This window comes from Pseudorca crassidens, chromosome 3, assembly GCF_039906515.1.
Source record: "Pseudorca crassidens isolate mPseCra1 chromosome 3, mPseCra1.hap1, whole genome shotgun sequence".
Classification (NCBI taxonomy): domain Eukaryota; kingdom Metazoa; phylum Chordata; class Mammalia; order Artiodactyla; family Delphinidae; genus Pseudorca; species Pseudorca crassidens.
Genome location: NC_090298.1, coordinates 35,351,325 through 35,368,458, shown reverse-complemented (window position 1 = coordinate 35,368,458; position 17,134 = coordinate 35,351,325). Strand labels below are relative to the sequence as shown.

The 17,134-nt window shown below is 38.3% G+C and overlaps 1 protein-coding gene across 6 annotated transcripts in view; it reads right to left on the bottom strand.

The window, feature by feature from the left end:
• FBXO4 (F-box protein 4) overlaps positions 1-17,134 on the bottom strand; it is a 406,375-nt gene that overhangs the window by 161,851 nt on the left and 227,390 nt on the right. The gene's annotated exons all lie outside the window — the stretch shown is intronic.

The window sequence follows — 17,134 nt, the reverse complement described above, 5'->3', positions numbered from 1 at the left end:
TGACTGTGAAAAGTGAGATTTCTATTGGACATAAAGTTCTAATTGAAATGAGTTGAGAAGAGATGTGAAATGAGAAATTGAAGAAAGAGGGTAAACAATGAGTTCTAGCACTTTTGTCAAACAGTGAAGTAAACAAATAAAAAGTAGCTGGAAGGGCATATGGGATCAAGTTCTTTGGTTTTGTTTGGTTTTACTTGTTTAGATAAACTTGGTTTGTTTGCTTTGTTAAACATGAGATATAGTACAGCATGTCTGTGTGCTATTGAGAATAATATAATAGAGGGAGAAATACTGATGGTACAGAAACAAGAAGGAATAACTACAGGAGCAAAGTCCTTGAGTTAAAGAATGGTATCATATACACACTACTATATATGAAATATATAACTAATAAGGACCTACTGTATAGCACAGGGAACTCTACTAAATACTCTGTAATGACCTATATGGGAAAAGAATCTAAAAAATAGTGGATATATGTATATGTATAACTGAGTCACTTTGCCTTACAGCAGAAACTAACACAACATTGTAAATCAACTATACTGCAATAAAAAAATTTTTTTAAATGGCATCAAGTGTACAAGCTATATATTGACCACAGTTGGAAGCATGGAAAATTCATGCACTGTAATAGGAGAGAAGTAGGGAGCACCAGCATAGAGGCAGATAATTTTGTAAACTTTAGTGGTAAAATGGCGAGGAAAGTCTATTCCGCTTACCCCTATTTTGTTAGTGAAATGAGAAGAAACTGCATCAGAGTGATTTGACAGATTGGGAAGTTGGAGACTGGAGAAGAGAAAGGTGTGAAAAGTGGTCTTGGAAAGAGGAAGAATGAACTGACTAAGGAAAATTGTAGTGTTGCCATATGGTGTTTGGGAACTATAGCTTGGTTCTGGGTTTTCTTTTCACCATCTCCAACCATTCAGCCAGAGGCAGAGAATGCAGACAGTTGGATTTAACCAAGATTGGGGTTTGCCAGTGAGTATGACGACAGGAGAGAAAAGCAGCAGAATTAGGAGTCTATGAAGAGGAGTGATTAAAGTAATGATTATGGGATCTAAACTGGATAAGGAGGGAATTAAATATATATACAGATTAGTGTAAAAAGCAATAGTAAATACATTAGAAATATCAGCTGGTAAAGAATGGAAACTCTATACTTTTTATCCCCCCCCTCTTTCTCCATTGTTACTATTTTCAAAACATAAGGTTTCTTAGGAATGTTAACTATCACATAATATAGTGTAACAGTCTGCATTAAAATGATACTAATTTGATGGAAATTCAAAGTTATGGTTTTTAGACAAACTTTCATTCATGTATTTCAAAACCTAAATTAGAGGAGAGTCCACTGAAACCAGCATTTTCTGTTGCATTTGCTTAGTACCTAAATCTTTTTTGACTCATCCCCTCAAACTGTATCCAAATGAAACTCCAAGAACTTTGGGTTCTTTTACCTATAATGTTTCTCTTATTTGTATTACTTCTCTTTGACATTCACCTCACACCCATAAAGATATAATCTCCACCTAAAGACTCTCCAGCCTACATTGCCCTGCAAGATTAACCTTTGGAATCCCTTACTTCTGTTCCATTTTCAACCTAAATATGTCTCAAATATAACTAACATAGTTTTACTTTATGTCCCAAACTGTTTACATCTATGCAGTACTTTCTAGTTAGTCTGGAATTTCCTGCACTTTTACATTATTTTTTGTCTTCCTCTTTCCTTCCTGTTTTTATTCCATACCCCATCCTGTGTATGCCAAAACCTGCCCCTGGAATATTCAGGGGTCTTATTGTGCAATTAGTCAGCTGTGAGGGAGAGACCTTGAGAATCCTGGACACCAGGGGACCACAACTAGCTGGCAAAAGTTCTCCCTGGTAGTCTTGGTTTGGAAACACTTCACAGGCTGTTTCCTGTGAGCTGGGCAAAGATTGCTCATTTGAAAATCTCCCTCCTAATCAGCTGCTTGTTGTCTGGCCTCTGTGCAAATTGGAGCATGATCCTTCAGAAGAAGGCAATTGCAGTTTGCTTGTGAAACTTGGGAGACATTTGTTACAGGAGAGAATGGCTGTGATTTTGTGAATTCAGAGCCCAAGACCAACCAACTTCCTTTTTTTCTTTCAAACATATGGGATGAATAAAGAGACAAATAGTTTAGTGATTTAGCTCCCCTTATTTGTCATCATTTTTCCCCCCTAGAAAACCATTTTTAAAAGGAAAGGAAAAAAGCCTTTGTTTATATAAGCCATCGTGGTTTGACAGCATAGTTGGAACAGCTGGTGACCTAGCTAAATCCTTCAGAAGGCTTAGCCAAAGGGAGAAGCAAATACATAGGATAACAAGATACTGATATGTTATAGAGCATACTGGAGGTGGTTATCAGATCTATAGAATAAAGAATTTGGTCAAATGCCAGGCTATAAACTCTTCTCCTTAACTGGAGAACACACACTCTGAAGGGCTAAGGAAATATCAGGGAACCGCTGAAACCAAGAAACATTTCCTTGTACAATACCTTCTCTCCAGAGTAAGATAAAAATGATGGCCTAAGGAAGAGAGAACACAAAGATGTTGGTGGGTGACCTCTTGTGTACAGATTATGCTTCAGGGAGGCTGCAAACTAGGCCCTGTGAAGTATGTCACCTCTTCCACCCCACATGTGCATAGCAGGAGTCCAAACAGCCGAGCTGGACCCCTCCTTGTTTCAGGGCAAACAGAGGTCAATGTGACTCAGGACAGAAAGTTGCCAAAGGGAAAGTGAAAACAGATCCAACTGAAAGAATTGCAAGAGCTGAAGGAAATCACATCAGGGCTCATGAGTTTGACAGAGTGACCCACAGAATGTATAAAGTTCACTACTTTCTCATTGGTAGTTTAGGTGCAATTCAGAGCAAAGTGAGTCCAGGGAAAATGGCATGACTTGGACCTCCAATCATTTGCCTTCCACAAAAATAGAATGTTCTGCAAAGTCTGCATTTTCTTCCCTATTATATTTAGTGTCTCTGGGAAGGAATGTCAATGAACACATTGTTAGGGAATGTTGTTGGTAGAAAACAATCAGAAATCTGGGGCAAGTGTTCATTTATTTCTCTTATTGTCCTTTTTAAATGCTCTACCATAGGTTAAGCTCAACAAAACTGGTAGTGTCTAGGAAACACATTAAAGACAGGTTATGCTTACAGTCCAACTGAGAAACCAAAATTCAATTGATCAAATATATATATGTACATTCCTTATGCCAATGCCAATACCACAGTCTTGATTACTGTAGATTTATAGTAAATTTTATTTTTCCTTTATTCAGAATTATTTTGGCTCTTTTAGATCTTTTGCAGTTCCATTTAAGTTTAGAGTCTGCTTGTCAATTTTTACGAAAAAAGACTTTTGGAATTTTGATTGGAATAGCATTGAAACTGTAGAACAATCTGTGAAGAAATGACAGTTTAACAATTTGGGGTTATCTGATACAAGAACATTGTATATCTCTACATTTATGTCTAATTTCTCTCAGCAATGTTTCACAGCTTATAGTGCACATTTAAAAAAATTTTTTCTCCAAGTATGTCAGTTTTTTGATGCTACTGTGAATGGTATTGCTTTGGATTTTTGTTTTCCAAGTGTTTATTTGTAGTATATAGTTGTTTTTGTATATCAACCTTGTAGCCTACAATCTTTCTAAATTAACTCATTACTTACAGGAGCTTTATCTTGTAGATTCATTAAGATTTTCTCTATACATGATCATATTATCAGAAAACAAAGACAGTTTCATTCCCTTTGTTCCAAATCTTATGTCTTTTTAAAAGTTCTTATCTTACTACAATGACTACCTTCAGTATAATGTTGAATAGATGTAGTAAACATGAATATATTTGCCTTATTACTGATTCTAGGGGATGAGGGGTGTTCATTTCATCTTTCCCTAATAATTATAATGTTAACTGTGTAATTTTGTTGTAGACACACTTTATCATCTTGAAAAAAATATTTGTTTTTAAGTTTTTAAACATTGGGCAAAAGGTTGCACTGGTTTGATCTCTGAAAGAAGGAAGTTAAATGAAGAACATCCTTTCACTTTAGTTTTTGCCTGGAGGGACTCTCTGGACTGTAGCTCAGAGGAGGGAAACTGAAGCAGACTTAGGTAGTCTTGCTGAGTTAAAGAGACCAAGTTTAGATTTCAGAGAACCTGAGGCAGCTGGAATTGGTGGGTTAGAGCCAATGAGAGAGGAGAATTATACAAAACCCCCCCAAAAACCTCTAGAAATCTTCATAGGACTCTTTAATCTATTGGTGAATATTAAGGTGTGTATATATATGGTGAAATTCCATGTGACAAGGCAAAGAACTACCAGGGATCTATACACTGAACAATTTCCAGAACTTATACCTGGTTGGAAGACATTTGATTTCTGAATAGCTGGAGTAAGAAGATCTTACTGAAGACTTGTGACACTCAGTAGTGAACCCAGTAGACACACACCTTAGTAGTAATACTAAATTAGACCTAACCTTAAAAGGCTTAAGACTAGCTTTAAAAGATCAAATTGCTTCACAACTAATTTTAATGCATGCCCTGAAAAAGTTAATACTCTTCAAATGAGGATAATAAAATCCAGTTCCTCCACAATATAGCACATGACAGTGTACCCCATCCAATATAAAATTATTAAGTATGTAAAGAAGCAGGGAAAACTGACCCACGAAAAGGAGAAAAATCATACAATAGCAGTAAGCCCAGAAATGACAGAAATAATATCATCACCAAACAAGAATTTTAAAACATTGATGAGAAATATGCTCAAAGATTTAAAGAAAAATGTGAATATATATGGATAGTAAAAGAAAAATATGAAAAAGAAACAAAATGGAACTAGAATTATTATCTAATTATTGTAAAAAATACAATATTTGAAATAAAAATTAAAGGAAGGGTTTAACGATAGCTTTTACTCCATTGAAGAAAATATCAATAAATTTGAAGACATAACAGTAAAAACTCTCTAAACTGAAGCAGAGACCCAAAAAGATGGAAAAAAATTAACAAACCCTCAGTGACCTACAGCACAATATCAAGGCTACCGTATATGTATTTTAAGTCCCCCCACAAAAGGTGTGGCATAAAGATATTTAAAGAAATACTTTTCGAAATATTTCCAAATTTGATGAAACTATGAACCAAGATCCAAAAATAACAATTTAAAAAAACAGAATAAACATAAAGGAAGTCACATCAAGGTACACAATAGTCAAATTGGGGAAAATCAGTGATAAAAAGAAACATTTTTAAAGCAGTCAAAGAAAAAAAGAGATATTAAATACTGGGGAAAAAAAATAAGAGTAATCATAGACTTCTTGTTAGAAACTACACAAGACAATGAAACATCTTTAATGAGGTCAGTTTCAAATCAAATAGAAAAATAGGAATTTTAGGAAAGACCACTAGCTGTCTCATAATGACTATTAGTCTTTGAATAAGTTCCATGGAGTTATGGGAGAATAAACACACACCAATCCCCCACCTACCTCACTCAATGAGCTCTACTTAACCTCTCTACTTTTGCCAATGGTAACAACCTCATCATGCTTCCCTAAGCTTTATATCTTGGGTTGTCTGGGCTCTTTTCTGTTTGGGCTTCTTTATCTTGCACGTTCAATCAAACCTTGATGATTCTCCCTTCGTGATAGTTCTTACACTTGTTCCTTACATTTAATTTCTATAGGTACCATTCAAGCCAAGGGCTTCCATATGATTTCGCCAAGTCTTTGTGACTGGCCTCTTGGCGTCTAGTTTCTCCAAACTATACCAGCTTATCTTTTAAAAATACTCCCATATATAAAAATGTAGACTATAAAAGTTAAACGTAAATGTAATGTAAACTTTTCTATTCACCTGTTTTATTCTGAGTGCAAAGAGATTCAGAAGTTTCAGGATCTTGGTCAGCTCTTGAAAAGCCTATTTCCTCATTTGTAAAAATGTGGTTAATTATATTATGGACCATCTTTTGGTTGCAGTAAAGAATAATAAAGTCATGTGTTTAAAGAACTTAGCACAGCATTTAGCACAAAATAAGTGCCCAATAAATGTTAACTTTTATTATTATTATTTGATTCTTGTGGTTTCTAGGTCAGTTTGCCAGGTCATGGGGGCAAAGAACCTGGGAATTATCACAGTCCAAGTTACAGAGGCAGACCTCCTCCAATCACTCCTTCCTCTAAGCAGAAAAGTTATCAAATCCTGCCAAGTTTGTCTTCTCAGCTACCTGGATGTATGACACACACATTCATGATCAATATCCTTATTTAACCTTCCTTTGCCATCCATTGTCTCTGTCTAGGCCCTGAAGTATATTTTGAGTTCTTTATCTAAATTTGTACCTCAGAACATTGTTTTCTTTTCTAAATATTCAGTCTGTTTATGCCCTGCACCACTTCTCTTCCCATGTTTTTATAGATCTATACATCCATTAACAGATATTTATTGAATGTTGTGTTAGTCAAGGTTCTCAATAGCATATCTATATCTATCTATCTATTTAGATAGACAGATAGATAGATTATTATGAGAGATTGGCTCATGCTATTCTGGAGCCGAAGAAGTCCCTTGATCTGCTATCTGCAAACTAGAGAACCGGGAAGGTTGGCAGTATAGTTTCAGTCTAGATCCTTAGGCCTGAGAACCAGGAGAGCCAATAGTGTAAATCCCAGTCTCAGTCTGAAGGCCCCAAAACCAGAAGCATCGATGTCTGAGGGCAGGAGATGTATTTTCCAGCTCAAGCAATAAGAGAGCAAATTGGTCCTTCCTCCACTTTTAGTTCCTATTCAGGTCCTCCACAGATTGGATGATGCCCACCTGCACTGGTGAGGGTGATCTTCTTTACTTAGTTTCCTGATTCAAATGCTAATCTCTTCTGGAGATACTATCACAGACACATCCAGAAATAATGTTTTACCACCTATCTGGGCATCTCTTAGCCCAGTCAAACTGACACATAAAATGAGCCATCACATGGGAGACTTGTTGGAGACGTTTGCACAGACCCTCATGGGCCTAGTGCCTTAGGGCAGAGAATTCCAGGCTCCCAGGTACTCAGTGAATGGCCTAGATTAAGGGAGGTACAGGTGGGTGTATCCCCTTGACCTTGAAGACTCTCAGTCGATGGACAGGGCAATAGCTGGGAGAAGACTAGCAAGGCCTTCTAAAGTTCAAGGCCCAGGGTCTTTGGGCAATATTGTCTTCTAACACTGACTGGCTCCTAAATTTCAAGAACTGTGTTCTTCAGCATTATATCCTTAAGAACTGGTTAATCTCTTCATCAGAGCTTCTAATTTAAGGAATATTTGGAAACTACTTCTCTTGGAAATAAACTCACGGTGAAAAAGCAGAGAGGATAAACCATAATGGAGGGAGATCTTCAAGATGGCAGAGGAGTAAGATGTGGAGATCACCTTCCTCCCCACAAATACATCAAAACTACATCTACATGTGGAAGAACTCCTACAGAGCACCTACTGAACACTAGCAGAAGACCACAGACTTCCAAAAAAGGCAAGAAAATCCCCACGTACCTGGGTAGGGCAAAAGAAAAAAGAAAAAAAAAAGAAGAATAGGGACGGGACCTGCACTTCTGGGAGGGAGCTGTGAAGGAAGAAAAGTTTCCACACATTAGGAAGCCCCTTCATTGGCAGGGATGGTTAGGGTGGAGCTCGGAGCCACAGAGGAGAGTGAAGCAAACAGGGGTGCAGAGGGCAAAGTGGAGAGATTCCCGCACAGAGGATCGGTGTCGACCGGCACTCACCAGCCTGAGAGGCTTGTCTGCTCACCCACTGAGGCGGGCGGGGCTGGGAGCTGAGGCTCGGGCTTTGGAGGTCAGATCCCGGAGAGAGGACTGGGGTTGGCTGCGTGAACACAGCCTGAAGGGGGTTAGTGCGCCACAGCTAGCCGGGAGGAAGTACGGGAAAAAGTCTGGACCTGCCGGAGAGGCAAGAGACCATTGTCTCAGGGTGTGCAAGGAGAGGGGCTTCCTGCTCCGTGTGCCCACAGACGACAGAACACCCACTAAGCGAGCTCCAGAGACAGGCGTGAGCCACGGCTATCATCTTGGACCCCTGAGGTGGGTGCAGAACACTATCACTGCCACTGCTGCCACTAAGGATCCTGTGTGCAAGTGCAGGCCACTACTGCCACCTTCCCGGGAGCCTGTGCAGCACACAACTGCCAGCATTCCATGATCCAGGGCCAACTTCCCCAGGAGAACACACAGCATGCCTCAGGCTATTGCAACGTCACTGTGGCCTCTGCCGCCGCAGGCATGCCCCGCATTCCAATTGAGACTACTGTACCTCTCCCTCTCCCCAGCTTGAGTGAGCAAGAGAGCCCTAATTAGCCACTGCTTTAACCCCCTCCTCTCTGGGTGAGGAACAGACACCTGAGGGCAGCCTATACGCAGAGGTGGGGCCAAAACCAAAGCCAAACCCCAGGAGCTGTGCGAACAAAGAAGAGAAAGGGAAATTTCTCCGTGCAGCCTCAGGAACAGTGGACTAAATCCCCACAATCAGCTTGGTAAACCCGGCAGGTGTGGAATACTGGAACAGACAACAAGTGTTCCCAAAATTGAGGTGGTGGATTTTGGGGGCAATTTTGGGGTGGATTTTGGGGTTTGCTTACTGTGTTTGATTTGTTCTTGGTTTTATGTTTATCTTAGTTTAGTTTTTAGTGATTGTTTTCATTTGTGGGTTTGTTTATTGGTTTGGTTGCTACCTTCCTTTTTTTTTCCCTCTTTTGTGACTGTCTGTGTGTATCTTTCTTTGTGTGACTTTGTCTGTTTAGTTTTGCTTTTACCATTTGTCTTGGGTTTCTCTCTCTCTTTTTTTTTTTTTTCCTTCCTTTTCATCCAAGCCATATGGCTGGAAGGCTCTTGGGGCTCTGGCTGGGTGTCAGACCTGAGCCACCAAGGTGAGAGAGCTGAATCCACGATGTTGGACCACCAGAGACCTCCAGGCCCCATGTAATATTAATTGGTGAGAGCTCTCCCAGAGAGCTCCGTCTCAACACTAAGATCCAACTCACCCAATGGCCAGTAAGCTCCAGTGCTGGACGTCCCATGACAAACAACTAGCAAGACAGGAACACAACACCACCCATTAGTGGAGAGGCTGCCTAAAGTTATGCTAAGTTCACAGACACCCCAGAACAGACCACAGGACATAGCCCTTCCCAGAGGGACAAGATCCAGCCCCACCAACCAGAACACAGACACCAGTCCCCCCCACCAGGAAGCCTACAAAACACACCAAAAAAATCTTAGCCACTAGGGGCAGACACCAAAAACAATGGGAACTACAAACCTGCAGCATGCAAAAAGGAGACCCCAAACACAGTAAGTTAAACAAAATGAGAAGACAGAGAAACACACAGCAGATGAAGGAGAAAAGTAAAAAGCCACCAGACTGAATAGGCAGTCTACCTGAAAAAGAATTCAGAGTAGTGATAGTAAAAATGACCCAAAATCTTGGAAATAGAATGGAGAAAATACAAGAAACGTTTAACAAGGAACTAGAAGAACTAAAGAGCAAACAAACAATCATGAACAAAACAATAAATGAAATTTAAAATTCTCTAGAAGGAATCAATAGCAGAATAACTGAGGCAGAAGAACGGAAAAGTGACCTGGAAGATAAAATAGTGGAAATAACTAATGCAGAGCAGAATAAACAAAAAAGAATGAAAAGAATTGAGAACAGTCTCAGAGACCTCTGGGACAACATTAAATGCACCAACATTTGAATTATAGGGGTCCCAGAAGAAGAAGAGAAAAAGAAAGTGACTGAGAAAATATTTGAAGAGATTATAGTTGACAACTTCCCTAATATGGGAAAGGAAATCGTCAGTCAAGTCCAGGAAGTGCAGAGAGTCCCATACAGCATAAATCCAAGCAGAAACACACCAAGATACATATTAATCAAACTATCAAAAGTTAAATACACAGAAAAAATATTAAAAGCAGCAAGGGAAAAGCAACAAATAACATACAAGGGAATCCCCATAAGGTTAACAGTTGATCTTTCAGCAGAAACTCAGCAAGCCAGAGGGAGTGGGAGGACATATTTAAAGTGATGAAAGGGAAAAACCTACAATCAAGATTACTCTACCCAGCAAGGATCTCATTCAGATGTGACAGAGAAATTAAAAGCTTTATAGACAAGCAAAAGCTAAGAGAATTCAGCACCACCAAACAAGCTTTACAACAAATGCTAAAGGAAGTTCTCTAGCTGGGAAACATGAGAGAAGGAAAAGACCTACAAAAAATAAACCAAAACAATTAAGAAAATAGTAATAAGAACATACATATCAATAATTACCTTAGGGCTTCCCTGGTGGTGCAGTGGTTAAGAATCTGCCAGCCAATGCAGGGAACATGGGTTCAAGCCCTGGTCCAGGAAGATCCCACATGCTGCGGAGCAACTAAGCCTGTGTGCCACAACTACTGAGCCCCATGTGCCACAACCACTGAAGCCCATGCACTTAGAGCCTGTGCTCTGCAACAAGAGAAGGTAGCACAGTAAGAAGCCCATGAAACACAAGCAAGAGAAGCCCCTGCTCGCTACAGCTAGTGAAAGCCCGTGCACAGCAATGAAGACCCAATACAGCCAAAAAAAAAAAAAAATTACCTTAAATGTAAATGGATTAAATGCACCAACCAAAAGACACAGACTAGCTGAATGGATACAAACACAAGACCTGTATATATGCTGTCTACAAGAGACCCACTTCAGACCTAGCGTGGGGATGGAAAAAGATATTCCATGCAAATGGAAATCAAAAGAAAGCTGGAGTAGCAATTCTCATAATAGAAAAAAATAGACTTTAAAATAAAGACTATAACAAGAGACAAAGAAGGACACTACATAATGATCAATGGATCAATCCAAGAAGATATAACAATTGTAAATATTTATGCACCCAACATAGGAGCACATTAATACATAAAGCAAATGCTAACAGCCATAAAAGGGGAAATCGACAGTAACACAATAATAATTGGGGACTTTAACACCCTACTTTCACCAATGGACAGATCATCCAAACAGAAAATAAATAAGGAAACACAAGCTTTAAATGACACAATAGACCAGATAGATTTAATTGATATTTATGGGACACTCCACCTGCAAGTGGCAGAATACACTTTCTCCTCAAGTGCACATGGAACATTCTCCAGGATAGATCATATCTTGGGTCAAAATTCAAGGCTTAGTAAATGTAAGAAAATTGAAATCGTATCAAGTATCTTTCCTGACCACAATGCTATGAGACTAGATATTAATTACAGGAAAAAGAAACAGTTAAAAAAAAAAAACTACACATGGAGGTTAAACAATATGCTATGAAATAACCAAGAAATCAATGAAGAAATCAAAGAGAAAATTTAAAAAAACATAGAAAAAAATGACAATGAAAACAGGATGACCCAAAATCAATGGGATGCAGCAAAAGCAGCTCTAAGAGGGAAGTTTAAGCAGTACAATCCTACCTCAAGAAACAAGAAAAATCTCAAAAAAAAAACCCTAACTTTACACCTAAAGCACTTAGAGAAAGAAGAACCCCAAAGTTAGCAGAAAGTAAGAAATCATAAAGATCAGATCAGAAATAAATGAAAAAGAAAAGTAGGAAGCAATAGCAAAGATCAGTAAAACTAAAAGCTGGTTCTTTGAGAAGATAAACAAAATTGATAAACCATTAGCCAGACACAAGAAGAAAAAAAGGGAGAAGACACAAATCAACAGAATTAGAAATGAAAAAGGAGAAATAACAACTGACACTTCAGATATACAAAGGATCATGAGATATTACTACAAGTAACTATATGCCAATCAAATGGACAACCTGGAAGAAATGGACAAATTCTTAGAAAAGTACAACCTTCCAAGACTGAACCAGGAAGAAATACAAAATATGAACAGACCAATCACAAGCACTGAAATTGAAACTGTGATTAAAAATCTTCCAACAAACAAAACCCCTGGACCAGATGGCTTCACAGGTGAATTCTACCAAATATTCAGAGAAGAGCTAATACCTATCCTTCTCAAACTCTTCCAAAATATAGCAGAGGGAGGAACACTCGCAAACTCCTTCTATGAGGCCACCATCACCCTGATAGCAAAACCAGACAAAGATGTCACAAAGAAAGAAAACTACAGGCCAATATCACTGATGAACATAGGTGCAAAAATCCTCAACAAAATACTAGCAAACAGAATCCAACAGAACATTAAAGGGATCATATACCATGATAAACTGGGGTTTATTCCAGGAATGCAAGGATTCTTCAATATACGCAAATCAATCAGTGCTATACACCAGATTAATAAACTGGTCAGTAAAAAAATATGGTAATCTCAATAGATAGAGAAAAGTTTTTAGACAAAATTCAACACCCATTTATGATAAAAAGTCTCCAGAAAGTGGGCATAGAGGGAAACTACCTCAACATAATAAAGGCCATATATGACAAACCCAGAGCAAATATCATTCTCAATGGCGTCAAACTGAAAGCATTTCCTCTAAGATCAGGAACAAGACAAGGGTACCCACTCTCACCACTATTATTCAACATATTTTTGGAAGTTTTAGCCACAGCAATCAGAGTAAAAAATGAAATAAAAAGGATTCCAAATCAGAAAAGAAGAAGTAAAATTGTCACTGTTTGCAGATGACATGATACTATACATAGAGAATCCTAAAGATGCTACCAGAAAACTACTAGAGCTAATCAATGAATCTGGTACAGTTGCAGGATACAAATTTAATGCACAGAAATATCTTGCATTCCTATATATTAAGGGTGAAAAATCTGAAAGAGAAATTAAGGAAACACTCCCATTTACCACTGCAAACAAAAGAATAAAATAACTAGGAATAAACCTACCTAAGGAGACAAAAGATCTGCATGCAGAAAACTATAAGACACTGATGAAAGATATTAAAGATGATGCAGACAAATGGAGAGATATACCATGTTCTTGGATTGGAAGAATCAACATTGTGAAAATGACTGTACTACACAAAGCAGTCTAAAGCCTCAATGCAATCTCTATCAAACTACCAAGAGCATTTTTCACAGAACTAGAACAAAAGATTTCACAATTTGTATGGAAACACAAAAGACTCCGAATAGCCAAAACAATCTTGAGAAAGAAAAATGGACCTAGAGGAATCAGGGTCCCTGATTTCAGACTATATTAAAAAGCTAAAGTAATCAAGACAGTATGGTACTGGCACAAAACCAGAAATCTATAACAATGGAACAGGATAGAAAGCCCAGAGATAAACCCATGCACATATGGTCACCTTATCTTTGACAAAGGAAGCAAGCAATGGAGAAAAGACAGCCTCTTCAATAAGTGGTTCTGGGAAAACTGGACAGCTACATGTAAAATAATGAAATTAGAAGACTCCATAACACCATAAACAAAAATAAACTCAAAATGGATTAAAGACCTAAATGCAAGGCCAGACCCTATCAAACTCTCAGAGGAAAACATAGGCAGAACAGTCTATGACATAAATCACAGCAAGATCTTTTTTGACCCACCTCCTAGAGAAATGGAAATAAAAACAAAAGTAAACAAATGGGATCTAATGGAACTTAAAAGATTTTGCACAGCAAAGGAACCCATAAACAAGACCAAAAGACAACTCTCAGAATGGGAGAAAATATTTGCTGATGAAGAAACTGACAAAGGATTAATCTCCAAATATACAAGCAGCTCGTGCAGCTCAATATCAAGAAAACAAACAACCCAACCCACAAATGGGCAGAAGACCTAAACAGACATTTCTCCAAAGAAGATATACAGATTGCCAACAAACACACGAAAGGATGCTCAACATCACTAATCATTAGAGAAATGCAAATAAAAACCATGAGGTATCACCTCAGACCGGTCAGAATGGCCATCATCAAAAAATCTACAAACAATAAATGCTGGAGAGGGTGTGGGGAAAATGGAACCCTCTTGCACTGTTGGTGGGAATGTAAGTTGGTGCAGTCACTATGGAGAACAGTATGGAGGTTCCTTAAAAAACTAAAATTGAAACTACCATATGACTCATCAATCCCACTACTGCGCATATACTCTGAGAAAACCATAATTCAAAAAGAGACATGTACCACAATGTTCATTGCAGCTCTATTTACAATACCCAAGACATAGAAGCAACCTTAGTGTCCACTGACAGATGAATGGATAAAGAAGATGTGACACATACATACAATGGAATATTACTTAGCCATAGAAAGAAATGAAATTGAGTTATTTGTAGTGAGGTGGATGGACCTAGAGTCTGTCATACAGAGTGAAGTCAAAAAGAGAAAAACAAATACCATATGCTAACACATATATATGGAATTAAAAAAAAATGGTTCTGATGAACCTAGCGGCAGGACAGGAATAAAGACGCAGACGTAGAGAATGGACTTACGGACACAGGGTGGGGTGGAAGGGAAGCTGGGACGAAGTGAGAGAGTAGCATTGACATATATACACTACCAAATATAAAATAGATAGCTAGTGGTAAGAAGCTGCATAGCACAGGGAGATCAGCTCGGTGCTTTGTGACCACCTAGAGGAGTAGGACAGGGAGGGTGCACAGGAGGCTCAAGAGAGAGGGGATATGTGCATATATGTATACGTATAGCTGATTCACTTTGTTATACAGCAGAAACTAACACAACATTATAAAGCAATTATACTCCAATAAAGATGTAAAAAAAGAAACTATAATGGAAAAGAATATGAGAAAGAATATGTATATATATAAAACTGAATCACTTTGCTGTACAGTAGAAATTAACACATTGTAAATCAACTATACTTCAATAAAATAAATTTTAAAAATAAAATAAAACAAACATACATTAACTCACACACACACACAAACAGAGAGGGGAATAAAAAAGGATAAAAATTCACACCACCTTCAGACAAAGTGGTCAAAATATTTGAATGTTCTCTGATTGACAATTTCTGAGTTTATTGCTAGGCTAGTGTAATTAACTGATTTGTAAACTCTTAAGATTATCCTGGTCACTACTAAAAATTTGTAATATTTTTCCCTTCTTTAGATCTTCCTCTTCTTTTCAAGATCTTTTGCTTCATATGGGCCCAAATTCCTATTTTCATATATTTATGTATATCTTTAAATGCTTAAATTTCTCCAAATTGAGGGTGTTTCTGCTACCATTGAAAACACTAAATTTGGGCTTCCCTGGTGGCACAATGGTTAAGAATCCACTTGCCAATGCGGGGGACACGGGTTCGAGCCCTGGTCTAGCAAGATCCCACATGCCATGGAGCAACAGAGCCTTTGTGTCACAACTACTGAGCCTGCGCTCTAGAGCCCGCAAACCACAACTACTGAGCCTGCGTGCCCCAACTGGTGAAGCCCACGTGCCTAGAGCCCACACTCTGGAACAAGAGAAGCCACCGCAATGAGAATCCTACAGACTTCAACGAAGAGTAGCTCCCACTTGCTGCAACTAGAGAAAGCCCACATGCAGCAACGAAGACCCAATGCAGCCAAAAATTTAAAAAATAAAATAAATGAATTTTTTAAAAAAGAAAACACTAAATTTTAATAATAATTTTCTGTTTAGTTTCATTATCTGCTTTATTTAGAAATGACATCAGTACTTAGGAGAGTGCTCAGTTGATCCGTACTAACAAAATTGAGTTTACATACACACACGCACACACACACACCATAGCTAAAACCAATGATTATTTGAAAGAAAATGTAAAAGTATTTTTCTTTCTCTCCTTTTGTTAAATAGGACTATGCTATTCACACAGAGACCTGCTTTTCATTTTAAAGCTATAGTGACAATTTTGGCATAATCATATATTAAGTAGTCACATCAGGATAAATTGTGTATATAATATTGAAAAGTTCTGTTCTCTCCTCAAAGAGCTAATGTTCTAAAAGTTAATAGAGGGATAAAGAGGATAAACAAACATGGACAGGCATGGATTCACACTCAGCAGAAACTATCCTTATTATAGTTTCCTTTTCTGTTCTCTTCCTGATTGCGTACAAATAGATTTTTGGCATGTAAAATCATGTCATTGTTTAAATTGGCAGTTTGGGGAATTGGCTCATCCCAGCTCCACCTCTTTCAGGCCTAGTGACAAACAGTCCCATCTTGGGTGGCCTTCCCATGTGGAAAGTGTCTCAAACAGACAGGAGACCAGAGGCTGCCCTGTGATCTACAGCACGGGAACTTTCCAGAGGCAGCGTTGCTATAAACCCATCTCTGACAGCTGGTATATTAGTTAATTCAGACTGACATGAATTAACTAGAGTCCAGTGGATTTAAGCCTCCACAGTGGAGAGAAAAAGAAAGAAAACGTATCCAATGCTTCATAAAGCATGGTTATTTAACATTCTTGCTAACAGTCTTTTAAGAGTTACAGTTGGAATGAAATTTTCAAAGAACACTGAAGGTGAATTTAGCCCTGGTGAGAGAAACATAATGGGGAGAAAATCATCCAAGGTAGAATGATGTGGCATGTAGCCCTCACTCTTTTCTCCCTATGCACGAGGAAGTGGATTGCCTTCTAATGCCTTGTGAGAAGTTCTGGTAAGAGTGAAAAATAATTCTAAGATGTAATATCCCTCCCAGGCATAAATTGATTGTGAAATTATTTACATTGATCTCCTCAAATATAATGTGCCTAGAAATAGTGAGAACACTGTTCTCCATGCTCACATCTCCTTGAATTGGTCTGAATTAAACCTTTAACTGGACTAAGGGCTGCTATGTATTTTCCAGCTCATGCCTTTAATAAAACCTTGATATATTTTTATTGGCAGAACCCTAGAGGGAAACACAAGTCTTGTGCCAGAGGGCCTGAATGTGGGACTCTAGAAGAAGGAGGATGACTAAAAGAAAAGTTAGAGGTTTGAAGGAATATAAGAGCTAGAAGAGAGACCTATCTCTTCTGGATAACCAACAGCTAATTACATCTCTGAGGGCTTACAAGAAGAAACTGAAAAGCATTCCCATTAAAAGCTTTGTGGGGTTGATTCGCAAGTAGCATTGCTTTGGTGTCCAGGAAAAC